Here is a 14,705-nt window from a genome sequence, read left to right as displayed (position 1 = left end):
ACACATTTCTAAACCACTACCTGTTACCAATGTAATCAGACGCAGTTTGCACCTTTTTTTTTTTTTTACCACATTGTCACACATGAAATATCCATAGCAGAGCAAAACACAGTTTTGTACAAACACATCCTATGCATAAGGGAGACATCATGATAAGTTTTGCACACGTGGGTCGAAGTTTCTACTTAGCTGCCTCTGTTTCTCTTTAACCCTTCTGAAACGGCTGCAAATGGAGTTTAGTATCTGCTCATAAGTTGAAAATTTATGTAGTAATTTGTGTAGAATTGTGGAGATAAAAATCAAAATCATGAGCTATATCAGATTCCAAGACTGTAAACAACTGGAGCTACTGGAGCCCACGGCAGGAGGGTTGTAACTAGATGATCTTTAAGGTCCCTTCCAACTCAAACTATTCTACTGTATTTGCACAGAACACGCTGATATAGTTGGGTAAAAACAAAATAAATCACAGCACAGATAAGCACGGGTCAAAGTTCTGGTTATGTTTCAGTATTGGCACTTTTCAGTATTAAGTTTCAGTACCGGCACTTCCTAATCCGAGTCCAAAATACTCTTAATTAAATCTATTTTGTCCTTCTACGCTAAAGTAATGCGCTACTACAGTGTTCTCCCCCCCTTCCCCGCCCCACGGTTCATTCTGATTCGCTGACTTCTGTTATTTACAAACCATTAGGCCACTGCTCAAAGCCTCGGGCCCGGAGGAGGCATTTCCCGAGCCGGGGGAAGCTCAGCCCGGGAGGAACCCGCGGAGCGGGAGTCCCGCATCCTTTCCACCTCGCGGTCGCTGAGCGCCCGCCCATCCCCGCCGCCTCCCTCCGCGGGCGCTGCTCTCCGGCCACAGCCGTGCCCTGTACCTCGTGCAGCTCCCCCAGCCGGGTTCCTCGGCGGCAGCCGGCCCTCGCCGGGGTCACGGGCAGCCCCGGCCCCGCGGAGGAGCGGCGGGAGCTCCCCCTCCCGGGCCGCGCTCCGTAAACACGGAGGCGTTTCCCCACGCATGCTCGGGGGGAGCGATCGCTGCGCTCCGGGCAGCAAAACCCCGGCGCCCGCCCGGGGAGAGACGCGGTGCGCCCGTCGCTCGGCTGTCCCCGTGAAAAGCTGGCGAACTCCTCCTCGGGCAGCTTAGGAACCCTCGCAGAAAGCAAGGCCTTCAGCCAGCAGCACCAGTGACCTCCAGCGAAGTCACCCGCCCCGTGCCCCTCTCGGACTCCAACACTTGCTGCTCTCCGAGGAAGATGCACGGTAGCCCGCTCCTTTCCAAGGAGAGATGCACAGTAAACCACCGCTCTCCAAGGGAGATGAAGGGTAACCCGCTCCTCTCCAAGGAAAGATGCGCGGTAACCCGCTCCTCTCCAAGGAATGATGCATGGTAACCCGCTCCTCTCCGAGGAATGACGCATGGTAACCCATAATTAAAAATCAAGCGTCTGAGGATCTGATGATCACCCCTGAGAGCTTGGTGGCACCGGTTGCCCAGAGAAGTCGTGGATGCCCACTCTCTAGAGGTGTTCAAGGCCAGGCTGGATGAGGCTTTGAGCAACCCAATCCAGTAGACTGTGTCCCAGCGCATGGTAGGGGGGGTTGGAACTGGGTGATCTTTAAGGTCACTTCCAATCCAAACCACTTTATGATTCTATGATTTTTACACAGTGCTGAATGAGTGCACCCAGAATTAGGATCCTGTTACAGTCAGCTGCTGGATAAACACCACGTTCTTTATCACCTATTTTCCTTCTTACAAGTCCTCTGTACTCACAAGTGCACAGATATCAGAGCTATGGTGTCACCACCCGAAATAAAAGGCTACATCAATACCACAGAGCTCCGCCTGTCAAAGCATCCCTCAGTCAGCCGCCGCTGCTGGAAATGGTGGGTTCCCCATTAACCTGAAAAACTTCCTTCAACGTAACTCTTCAGATTTGGAATGGAAGTATGTTTAATGCTTTAATTACAAGCAATTTATTTCAACCACATTTAAAAGGGCAATCCCTTGGTTCTTCCCACATACATACGACTCTTCTTGCAGCCAAGCACTTGTTGGCTTGCCCACCAAAACCAGCCCAAACCATCCATTAGCAGTAGACCAGCGTGGGACCCCAGTTTAAGTGCAGATTTATTCTCACAGCTGTGTCCAATGTGAAACTCCTCAACAAATGCAAGCTCACATCATAAGGTACTTTAAAATGTCTTAGGATTAAATTCTATATATCTGCACACCTGTGTGGAGTGCTGTTCCCCAGAAAATTATGCCAAAATATGTTCCCTGGAGCGCTGCGCTCCCCAGCTGAGCACCACCCCCTACTCTGCCAATACAACAGAAGTGGGAATGGCCCCATTTTATTCAAGTTTCTTTCTTAATCAAAGAATCATCTGCCTGAGGCCTTGGAAGAAGAGAGAAAGAGGATGGGGAGTGTGAAAACATAGAAGCAGCTCTCTCAAAGATTAGTCACGGTAAGTAACCTCTTCAGCAGTCACTGCAGTTCCTTCTTGCAGTACTTTCAATAGGGCAAAAGACAGAGCTGGATTTAAGACATCCTGACTCATTGGACCCCAAAAGAAGTCCAGAAATTTAGCCAACAGATCTTTGAAGGTGCATAACCTGTTGGTTTGAGTTTTTTTTTTGTTTTTTAAATGTAATTTGAACATCGGGCTTATAGTAAAAAGTATAACAGATTATATGTTTGGGGCATGAGCCCAAACAAAATAATCCTGAATGCTTCTGGGATTTCTGTGTAGGAAAGCATTCACTGCAGGTAAACATGCCTCACAGAAGGGGCAATCACTGAAGCCAAACGATAATGAAACAAAATAAAATATGGAAAGAGAAATAAGCAGAAGAGAAACAAGGAATAGGTACAGAAATAATAGGTATGTAATAACAACATGTAAATAAATAACAAGACACAGTCAAGCAAGAAGTTTAAAACTGACTGGAAAAAAATCAGCAAAAATATATGCTCACAAAAAGTTCCAGCAAAGCTGAGAAACTGAAAGCTGAAAGAAAGTACGGGTTGTGTTGCACACCTCCATCATTTTATGGCTGGAATGTTAGAAACTGCTAATACCCATTTGTATGTCTCAGGCTCACGCCTGTGGAGCAGATATCAAAGGACACTGTAACACACAATTCTGGGGATCCACAGGACTGCAAGGCTGCTGCAAAGTGAGTGGTGATCGCTGCCTCATGTGAGCATGTGATAAAGGTCACATCACAGGTCTTGAATGGCCAGTCAGTCACTGCGTGGCTCTGGCTGTTTCGAATATAATGCAGGGTAATGTTAAGGAAGTGTTGACTTCCATGTAGAAACAAAACTACACACCAGAATTTAGAGGGGGAATCCATGCAAACAACACAGCAGAAGTAAATTCAAAGTGATGCTTTTGCTATCTGAAAATAAAAATCTATGTTTTGAAGAGCAAGGGTAATGTTAGCTTTTGTTTAAGATACAATCGGGATGTTGCCAGTTTTCTGTATCTTAATATTAGGCATCTTGAGTGATTGATAGAGCATCTGAATGAAATGTTTCAGTAGTGATAAGCAATGCTTTCATTTTCAATCTAAAAAGAGGAATTTATCAAGAACAATCAAGACACTTACTCCATTATAAAGGACTTCTACAGTTGAGATGAAGACCACAGACATTTACCTTATAGATTTATTTTTTGTAAATAATTTTCATTATACTATGTGATAATACGAGCCAATTGGTGTTAATGGCTGACAAGTTCTGCACTCAATTGTACAGAGAAAATATTGCACTGTAGGTAATTATTTTCTGTCTCTAGAATCTTACTACAGAAGTTTTAGGTACAGAACACACAATCTGTAAAATGGTTGAGAACAAAGCAAGCCAATAGTTGCAGGTACAAGTCACTGTAGGTAATATAGGGGGAAAAAAGGATTTTTTTTTTTGTAAAGGATCACTCTGCTCATCATGCAGGAGATGGCTAAGAAATAAGGAGCAGCTGAGAGATTCCTTTGTAACCTGTTTTTTTCAAGCTTTGAATGTAGCTCTGGTAATACCAGTGCTACATAAAGGCATTAAGGAGACTGTCTATTTACCAATACTTGGATATAGCCATTAACTTGCTTAACGTCAGCACGAAGTCAGGATATCGGGGTGTTTTTAAGACTATCTTGAAGATAAAATATCTAGTCTCTGTAGTTATTTTTGCACTGAAGGAGCTGGGTTTGTCCCTACTGATGCCTCTCTCCGCTCCGCCCGTGTGCCAGCAGCACATCATAGCAAGATTTTTGTACTGTGCATCAGAAGAATATTCCCATAGAGTTTTCAATAGGAGGCCCCAAATTTGAATATTAAGTGCTTTCCTGATGGACACTGGCACTACCAGGCAGCTTGCACGTTGAAGCTACTTGAACCTGGGGAACATTTCTTATACCTGGTACATGGAGACCACCTAGTCTGAGAATGCATTCCGTGTCTAAAACTTTAAAATGTGGATACAATAATCCAATCTGTTGGGAGCATACATGTTTCTTACCAAAGCTGTGCGGGCCTTAAATAGTGCCAAAATAATTGTGTTTCTTCGTACTGCTAGGTAGGTCAGGGTTTTTTTTCACACCCAGAAACAAGGCTACAGTTTCAGCAATTCAGCATCAGCAAAACCAACAGAACAGACTCCAGGCAAAAACTTCAATCCATCAGAGAAACAAAACACCAGCACATATATTTGAGTGGCAGCTGGATGAAGTTTTTTGGGTTTTTCGGTAATTGTATATTAATCTCACTTTGAGCCCCAAATCAGATTTATGTTTTGGTGCCATGAGAAGTGTTCAAGAAGCAGAAGTCAGAACACTTGGGAAACCCAAAACTGTACTGATTTTGCCTGCAGAGATTATTTCAGAAGAATCCCTATAATACTAGCTGATTGTTTCCGCAGAATGCTGGTAATAACTGCCAACAGGTACATTATCTGAACCACATTTAGCAGAAAATAGGTGAGGACTCAAATTTTTATGAATTCCAATTACCATAACTCATCAACACCAAAATATCAAGCATCTGAACAATTTTCAGGAACATGCTCTACAAAGCTGTGTTTGTGGCCTATAAAACGGTCCTGCTACTCTTAAAGCATCATAGATTGTCATAAAGAAATTAAACAACTGTTGCGGTATGGAGGAAAAGTACAAAGCCCTGACTAAGATGTAGTGCTTGACAGACACTCAGTCATGCTTACCTTGATAGAATCATAGAATCACCAGGTTGGAAAGGACCCACTGGATCATCGAGTCCAACCATTCCTAAAACTCCCTTAAACCTTAAACCTTACATTATCATACAGATCACACTGATGTCTCAGCAGTCCCAAATTTTCACATCAGCTCCTCCAGAAAGGCCATGGCATTCTGGCTCCTTGTTTAACCTCTTGCAAATGAAAAGCGAGGAATGCATGTTTAACTGAGAATTGCCTTAGTCCTGCACAGTTCACTTCTAAATCCATAGATTAGACCATTATTTTTTTGAAATCCTAAAAGGCGTGAGATATATTCGTACCCTGAGACATCCCCTTTTATTTTCTGCTTGCCCTCTCCAAATATCTGAGATTTGTCCATATTTCAGGCAATGAAAGGCTGCTTCAGTCCTTTTCACTTGGTTGCAGTCAATCCTTGTGTGAGGTTTGCCCTGTCCCTCCCATACAGAGATGTTTGTCAAACACAGTTCTCTCCCTTTTCTTTCTTCATCCAGTGCAAGATGATGTTGCACAGTCATATGTCAATATGCATACAAATGACATTTTAAAAACAGCTTCAAGTACTGTAATGGCTTAAGAAAAGACAACTTACCAGCTGCTTTCTTAGGAAAAATGTCATCTTTTCAGAAAGAGCTTATTTAAAGTCTATCACAAGGTTTCTCTTTCTTGGTCATGATCCCTAACAGCTCCTTAAAGTTTTCTCTTATAAAAAATAAAGTTTTGTAACAACAAAATTAAGAGCAAAATTTTGTTTCCATTTTGAGTTGAACACAGTTTTCTTTCTGTAAAACTTCTAAGCAAGTTGAAGGACCAAGGAGTGAGCATGCTGTCTTTCCAAAACATAGTTAAGAGTTAAAATTGTACAATCACATAAAACAGTCTTCATCCTCAATTGCTCATAAATGATAATATCAAACACTCGGACATCGCCCCAGTGCCATAGAGTTCAGCAGTACCATTACAGCTGTAGCATCATGCTTACATGCTTCGAGGGTAACCGATGAAACCAACCCAAGCAGGAATGAACAGTCCTCCAACACTTAAACCTGCAACTCTTCAAGCAAACTCATGGAGACAACAGATCCTTCAGGACTTCTCTCATACAACCTTTCCCACTGTTCTAGGGCTCTGAAAGCTTTTGAATATTCTTAAAGATTATTTACATGTTAAGTGATATATAAAGAGGTAAAGAATGTAAAAGTAAAATATGAAAAAGTAGTATTTCTGATAGGAGCGTTGGTGCTGTATATTGTAGTGGTTTTCTGCGTTTATTAATTTTGTCCTTACACACACATTTCTTTAAGGTGTTACATGGAAAAGGCCTCAAACATATCATTTGAGCAAATTTGTTGCTTGATGTGCACAATGCTGCATACACCTTCACAAGCATCCCAATGGTACCCTTCTTAGCAGTGAGATTCTACAATTTCACAATTTCAGTTGCTACCTCTTCCCGACTTAACCAATAATAAAGGTTTGATTTCAGTGAGTCTCTTAGTCTCCCATTAGAATCAGTGATTTAGATTTAAAATAAATGCACATCATTTTCATGGCCTGTGGGTATGCACATTTTGACAGTACTGCAAAATGTACTGCAAGCTGCACAGAAGTTAGTTGAAACCATCAAAGCAGTATTTAACTGTTTGCTGACATGTACCTCAGCATCGACTTACGAAAAATAGTCCAGAATAGATTGATCTGAACATACAAAAGCACACTCAGAAAACATACTTTAAAGTCACCTGCATGCAAGGAAGGAATACAGGTTTATTACTACACTTTTAATTCCTGAATCAGCTTTTTCTCATTATTTGCTCTGTGACTATGTGTACCACCTCAGACTTCTACAGAATGATATTATAAAAGTCTAGTTCTAACATCCAAAAATATTTATAAAATGTTTAAAACATAAAAACTTCCTTGCTTCTTTTTTTTTCTTGATCTCAAGCCTTTGAAAAACTGTAACATGCTTGCAGTCTCATTAAATAAATTTTGCTCAGATAATGTACAATAAAAACAATCTGTACGTAAAATTAACCAAGTTTTTGGAGAAAATTGTATTCAATCTGTTATCTCTTCCCTCCTGAAATCAGTGATGCAGAAGGCAATATTCTGGATATGAACTCCAGCAGTCACCACCATTCCTCCCACATTTAATTACCATTTTCTATAATTCACAACTAATCCTCTTCAGTCAGAATACATGGAGTTTTAGAATTGTCCATCTAGACTTGCTGTGTTTTTTGATAATATTAATGGGCTTACTCCACACATTTAAACTTCCTACCACATGTTCCCCTTCAGGGCTGTGAATTCCCATTAGAGATGAGCACTTTTTTGGGGGGAATAGCACGCTGCCACCTATTCTTAGATGTATCAACAGTCTGTAGGCACCAACTACCAAAAAATACTCCAATCTGAAAAGACATAGCCTAGCAAAATACCCCTTTAAGATTAATTCAGACAGTAAATCTTTCATCTTCAAGGTCAGGTGCCCTTTTCAAAAGATGTGCTTTTAAGATTGTAGTTTAGATAAGACAGGCAGAGCTGATTTAATAATTAATTGCTGCTGCTGTTCCCTCTGTAAGTGCTGCTCTGAACCACATATTCTCCCTGCTTTTTCCTTGCCACCTGCCACCCTGACGGGTGAGCTTAGCTTGCTAAACCAGTGGAAAACTAAGCAAAGAAAGGGGGAAAGGTGTGAAAATACAAATAAATCAAAGTGAATAGCTTTGTCTTATGATTTGATAGCAAGGAGAACAGAGTCACTGCATGGTGAGGTGAGCAGCAGAAGCACTGCACGGAAGAGAGAGGACCCCAGGACTGAGTAAGGAGGTGAGATGAGTGAGCTCTGCCCTCTCTGCAGCATTCCATCAGATCCATTGAGGTGCCCATTAGATGCCCAACAAGTGACAATCTGGCAAAGTGACAGCCAACAGAGCTGTAAAAAGGGCACCGATGTCACCTACAGCGAAAACATACTGGAGATGGTAATGTTTTAAAGCTGGGGGTTTTGCTGCTGTTGAAACAGGTTCTTGCTTATTTTACAAGGACCGCGGCTGTCACTCAGTGATAATCCATGTTAGAAAAGGAAACTGCTATACCTTGTGACTTGAGGCTGCTCTTACAGCTGCACCTCCAACCCATACTGTCTTCTTCCAATCTATGAACATTCATCATTGAGGCTCAACAGTTTATTCACAAAACAGCACTGACCATTGCCCCATTTGTAACCATGCTCTTTGGGATACAATAGCAAGTGCTAACAGTCTGGCATCAATTGATCAGAAAAGGACTTGGGGGTGCCAATGGATTAGAAACTCAATATGAGCCGGCAATATGCACTCGCAGCTCAGAAGGCCAACTGTATCCTGGGCTGCATCAAAAGAAGCGTGGCCAGCAGTTCAAGGAAGGTGATTCATAGAATCATAGAATCACCAGGTTGGAAAGGACCCACTGGATCATCGAGTCCAACCATTCCTAACACTCCCTTAAACCATGTCCCTAAGCACTTCATCAACCTGTTCCTTAAACACCTCCAGGGAAGGTGACTCGACCACCTCCCTGGGCAGCCTGTTCCAGTGCCCGATGACTCTTTCCGTGAAGAATTTTTTTCTGATATCCAGCCTGAACCTCCCCTGGAGGAGCTTCAGGCCATTCCCCCTTGTACTGTCCTCTGTCACTTGGGGGAAGAGGCCAGCACCCTCCTCTCCACAACCTCCTTTCAGGTAGTCATAGAGAGTAATAAGGTCTCCCCTCAGCCTCCTCTTCTCCAGGCTAAACAACCCCAGCTCTCTCAGCCGGTCCTGGTAAGACTTGTTCTCCAGCCCCCTCACCAGCTTCGTTGCTCTTCTCCGGACACACTCCAGAGCCTCAACATCCTTCTTGTGCTGAGGGGCCCAGAACTGAACACAGTACTCAAAGTGCAGTCTCACCAGTGCTGAGTACAGAGGGAGAATAACCTCCCTGGACCTGCTGGTCACACCGTTTCTGATACAAGCCAAGATGCCATTGGCCTTCTTGGCCACCTGGGCACACTGCTGGCTCATGTTCAGTTGGCTGTCAACCATCACCCCCAGGTCCTTCTCCTCTGTGCAGCTCTCCAGCCACTCTTCCCCCAGTCTGTAGCACTGCATAGGGTTGTTGTGCCCCAAGTGCAGGACCTGGCATGATTCTGCCCCTCTATTCCTCTCTTCTGTGACCCCACCTGGAGTATTGTGTCCAGTTCTGGAACTTCCAACGTAAGAACGATATGGAGCTGTTGGAATGGGTACAGAGGAGGGCTACAAAGATGATCAGAGGACTGGAGCACCTCTGCTGTGAGGACAGACTGAGAGAGTTGGGGCTGTTCAGCCTGGAGGAGAGAAGATTCCAGCGAGACCTTATAGCGACATTCCAGTACCTGAAGGGGCTACAAGAAAGCTGGGGAGGGACTTTTTATAGGGGTATGTAGTGATTGGACAAGGGGGAATGGCTATAAATTAGAAGGGGGAAGATTTAGATTAGACATTAGGAAGAAATTCTTCACTATGGGGGTGATGAGGCACTGGCACAGGTTGCCCAGGGAAGTTGCAGCTGTCCCATCCCTGGAGATGTTCGAGGCCACGTTGGATGGGGCCTTGAGACACCTGGTGTACTGAGAGGTGTCACTGCCCATGGCAGGGGGCTTGGAACTGGATGATCTTTAAGGTCCCTTCCAACTCAAAGCATTCTATGATTCTGTGAATCACCTTGCACCACACTGGCTGGTCTGAGCTAACCCAGCTGCCTTCAGCTGTGGACTTCACACAGGAGAGATGACAGGACAAATGTGGGAAGAATGAGTAACTAAGTCTTCATACAGTAATACTTTGAGAAATGCAATCAGGAGTCTGTAAAGAACTGGGTACAAAAGGAGTAAAACTCTTCATTCGCTCTGTGTGCATCACCAAGAAACAGTGTGCTTCGTTTTCACAAGCAAAGCATTAGAATAACTTAGAGCTGCTGAGCCTCCTGGACTCTGCAGACCCACATCATCAGTGCCTTTTACACATGGAAAAAAAGACTATCAGAGAAGTAATGCAGCGGCACAGGGAATTTGTCATAACGCATCTATACTGAGTGCACCTTGCCAGACTTGGGACTTACTGCTATAATAATAGCAGTACCTCACTTGTGAGACTAATATATTTAATTACAAAAAAAATATAATCCCACCACTGAAAATTCTTTAGAACCTAAACTTTAAAATAAATTTTTTTTGCGTTTTTAATTTGCCCCAATACTTTCAAATAAAAGATGAACTGGAAATACAAAAGTCAGACTGTTTATTTTCTTAGTTAATTAAAACCCTTTTGTTTTAGTTAAATTGAGAATTAAAACTCTCACTACTTTAAAACTAAGTTCCACATTAAAACAAAGTTTCACTACACTAAATCCAGTAAATCAGCATGGAATAAATAAAACTTAAGTTGTCCATCAAAAGAAAAACCAGTATGAAAGGCATAAAGATTTAAATGTTCAATTGTACTACAAGCAAAGTAGTTATTGCATTTCTTGCGACACTATATGAATATTCCACACATTAAGGAAAGATCACTAAAGTAACAGGCATCAGGAAGCCTTTCAATAATGTACGAACAGATGGATTGCAATTAAAGTAAAAAAAGCAAGCTGCTACAATATGAGAACTTTTCTGTAAATGGCTAATCTGCATTAATAAAACCAACACTTAACATCACTGCAGTTAATCTTTCAATATCAATTAATACAAGACATATTTTAATGTAACAGTATGAGTTACATTTTAAAATTGTTTAGTCATTTTTGCCACCAGTACAATCTAATGTTTCTAGGAATGCAAGTTATTTCTATCAGGCAGCCAGCTGCAGACACTGCTGGAAGTTAACTATGTTAAGTTCCAGAAAAACTGGGAAAATGACCATTCATATGCTTTCAAAAGCCTCTCAAACTTGTGAATAGAAGCTGTGTTTGAATGGTAAAAGTCAAACAATTTTGAAACAAGATTAAAGGAAAGAAGTAGTCATCTATTTGCAAAGCATCTTTCTATGCCATATAAAACTGCCTGTGCTTAGTGAGCAAGACCTGGTCCATGCCTACAAGAAGGTGCTACTGCAATGATGTATTATGAAATAATCTTTAAAAAATGAGCTACTTTAAAGAATTACTTTCACGTATGCAGCACTATGACTAATGGGGAGAGGCGCTGCTTGGCCAGCTGAGTCCTGTGGAATGGGGGAGGCACTGTGCTCCAAGGAGCACTTGCAGGGAAGGTAAAGCAGATGCTCTTACATCGTGGTGAAAATAAGGCAATAAAGTAAATAACCTGCTCAGCATTTCCTCTGCTAGTATTTTTTTATAATTAAAAGAAGCTGCTAAATGTTAGTCTAATTATATGACAATTCCCTTTGCTATCACTAATGTAAAGCAAATACAGAATAAGTGCCTCACATATGGATGTCTATAGCGTCCTCACCTAAAGACAGGTAAGCCTAGGTCTCCATGCCCATACCATGTGATAAATACATGCAAAGCCTACACGATAAAATCTTATTTTTGGTAATATAACTGATTCTTAAAACTTCAACATTCTTCCATTTTATAGATCTAATAGCTTTTACCTGTTGATTTAAGCCACAGCACAGCTTCTTATACAATACTCAGCACAGCTGTCACTCTTCCATTTAAACAAGTTATTCATTACTACAGCTTCACCCAGCAACAGTTCTTATGCATATTTCTAGATGATCTAATTGAACTTCTTGTTCTTAGTACAAAAAGCAGAGCTCAGTTTTTGCAAACAGGTATATTTTATTTTTTAAACATAAAAAAATAGACAATGTTTTAAAATTTCCAGGAGTACCTTCAGGTGACCTGAATAAGACATATAATACATCCACTGCAGTAGCACCAGCTAACACCACATTGTCCACACTTTATCCTCTGAGTACACCAGCACTAGCTCAGCACTGTCACCACTCAACTTTATCAAATCATAGAAAACTGACATGGAAGATCTTGGCAGAAACTTTGCAGACCCCAAACCATTTCTTCCAAACAAGACCAGCACACATCTTGCTAAGTGAGGAGGTCTCAAATAAGCCAACTATACCTGCATAACATAACAAGCCTGTGCTATATCTGTGGTCCTACTTCAGCTTGGAGGGTTGAATTATTTAAGAACAAACCGACATCCCCAAAACTAACCATTAAGTTGGGACTGATCCGTGTGGTTCAGCTGAAGCTGAGCTTTGAAGTGGAGCATATGGAGCGGTTGGACTTGATGATCTCAAAGGTCTTTTCTAACCAAATGATTCTATGATATCACAAAATAAGAACAGCAAAGATTAACCAGTAAAACGAGCTTAGGTCAATATTGATGCTGCCTATTCAATGTAAACATCTTATGTGAATTGTACTGAGAAAAAGAATCATAGTTTAGAGTGAAAAAGAAAAAAACAAACCAAAAGCAGTGCCAGGCAGGGTGAAATAGAGCCTTTAAGAACCCAGAACAATTTGCAACACAAACATTGAGAAGCAGCAGCTTCCCCTTTGAATGAAGCAAGGTTCTAACCCCTTCCTGTGTCACAACTCCCTGCGCTTACTTAATATGCTTTCTACTGGCAGTAAAACAAACATCAATTCTACCAGCTTCACAGACAAGTGTGTATAAAAAAAGACACCATATTGAGATTACATCTGGTTTTAGAGGAGACAGATGACGCGTTTGAATGAGCACCTTCAGATCTCTGCTGTATGGACTGCCCATTACGATTACTTGTGATGAAACAGGCTATAACTTATACTTTATAAATTATCATTAATTCAATCTTTTAAGCAGATGCTGTACAGCCACATAGGAACACAAAATGACTGCTCTAAAGTTTACAAGAAAAACACCAGAAGACCATAAAGAAAACACTACCTTGGCATCCAATGTAACTCCAATGATATGCTTCACAAAGCTGAATTAAGTATACTTTATGCATTCACCTCCTTCACCAACATTAGCTGACTCTCACACAGACACACACATGTATCAGATGATTATGTTAATTGAAATTAAGAGGGCAGCATCACTTTTCCAAGAACATTTTCTCATAAAAGAGATTTCAAAAAATGAGAGTGTGGTGGACCGGACAAAACCCTGTTTGGGCAGATCCCAGTGGAGGATCCCAGAGGATTCTCTTTCCATTAATCAGAACTTTCCAACAGGTATTCTAACTTTTCTTAAGTATTAAAGAAAATAATTACATTGCATTAGTTTTTTTATATATTGTATGTATGTTTTGGGAAAAAAACCCAAACCAATCCAACTCTACATTAAATGTCAAACTTTTAAAAAAAACAAAAAAAACCCAAGACACAAGGCAATTCTACTAAAATGACACTAAGCTAAAATAGTTTAAAAACTAAAATCTTTCTGTTTCATAAAATAGAAGTATAGAGCAAACACTCAATGAATAACTAATGGATAAAACAAACTCTTGCATTAAGCTAGCTGAATTTTTAGATGTTCAGTGGAATACATGCATTTGTTTCTATAGCTCACTTTTGAAAGGGTAATACTTGAAGCTCTGTGTATCGTTTATTTGAACTTTGTTTCATCTTAGGGATCCTATCCAGCTGGAATTGCTACATCCACACCTGTGAGTTAAAAAACAAAACCAAACCCAAGTTGTCTGCTTAAACAGCACTTCTGGCACAAATGCTGGCAACAGCTTTGTAATTCCTTCACATAACTGCATCCCATGATAAGCAACTGGAAATAAAACTGTACTAGCACAGAGGCTACTGAGTAACTTGAATATTTCTCTGCAGATGAAAGCAAAGATGAAGAGACTGAAGCACACTTCGCCAGGTTTCAGTGACACATCTCGGAAACATAAAGGAGAAAGGCACTTTCCTGCCTGCATTTCCAAAGTCCGCCTTTGTATTTTGACTTTTCATCACACAAAGGGCAAACAGGCCACACAGGTTCAAATAGACTTGGGCATCCTCAAATTAGGGCTGAAGCAGCAACAGCTTTGTTCCATTACGCCTCCTACAACAGTTCACTGGGACTGCTAAAAGAGAATCACTATGGGAAGGCAGGAAAACACATGGATAAAACTGGCACAAAGTGTCAAAGAGGAACAAACTTAGAGCATGCACACGCAGGATCGTCACTTGACCCATGCTAACTGTAAGATAAAATCTTTTTCAGCTGTTGTTTCCAAGAACTCCACAACTGGGGAATGACTGAATAGGTACCAAAATGATATCAAAACTACTCATGTCTGTGAGACATGGTAGTCCAGTATTCGTGGTTTTATTTCCCTAGTTTACAAAACCAAACTAGAGTGAAAGTTGCAAATGTAATGTGGATTAGATATGAAAATATCCTCACCTGCCTCTCTTCCTAACTCCCTTAACAAACCCCAAAACCCTCTAAGCATGTTCCTCGCTGCAGCATTGCTGCTGACCTTTCA

The 14,705-nt window shown here is 41.4% G+C and overlaps 1 protein-coding gene across 5 annotated transcripts in view; it reads right to left on the bottom strand.

The window, feature by feature from the left end:
• ATXN7L1 (ataxin 7 like 1) overlaps window positions 1–14,705 on the bottom strand; it is a 118,319-nt gene that overhangs the window by 49,738 nt on the left and 53,876 nt on the right. The window contains exon 1 of one of the 5 annotated variants that reach the window (XM_054049839.1): window positions 876–1,006. The exons of the other annotated variants lie outside the window; for them this stretch is intronic. The gene's annotated coding sequence lies outside the window, so the exon portion shown is untranslated. Of the gene's footprint in view, window positions 1–875; window positions 1,007–14,705 lie in introns of those variants that run through there. 5 annotated transcript variants of the gene reach the window in all.

Source organism: Cuculus canorus, chromosome 1 (assembly GCF_017976375.1).
Source record: "Cuculus canorus isolate bCucCan1 chromosome 1, bCucCan1.pri, whole genome shotgun sequence".
Classification (NCBI taxonomy): domain Eukaryota; kingdom Metazoa; phylum Chordata; class Aves; order Cuculiformes; family Cuculidae; genus Cuculus; species Cuculus canorus.
The sequence above is the reverse complement of the archived record's forward strand: the minus strand, read 5'-3'. Positions and strand labels throughout refer to the sequence as shown.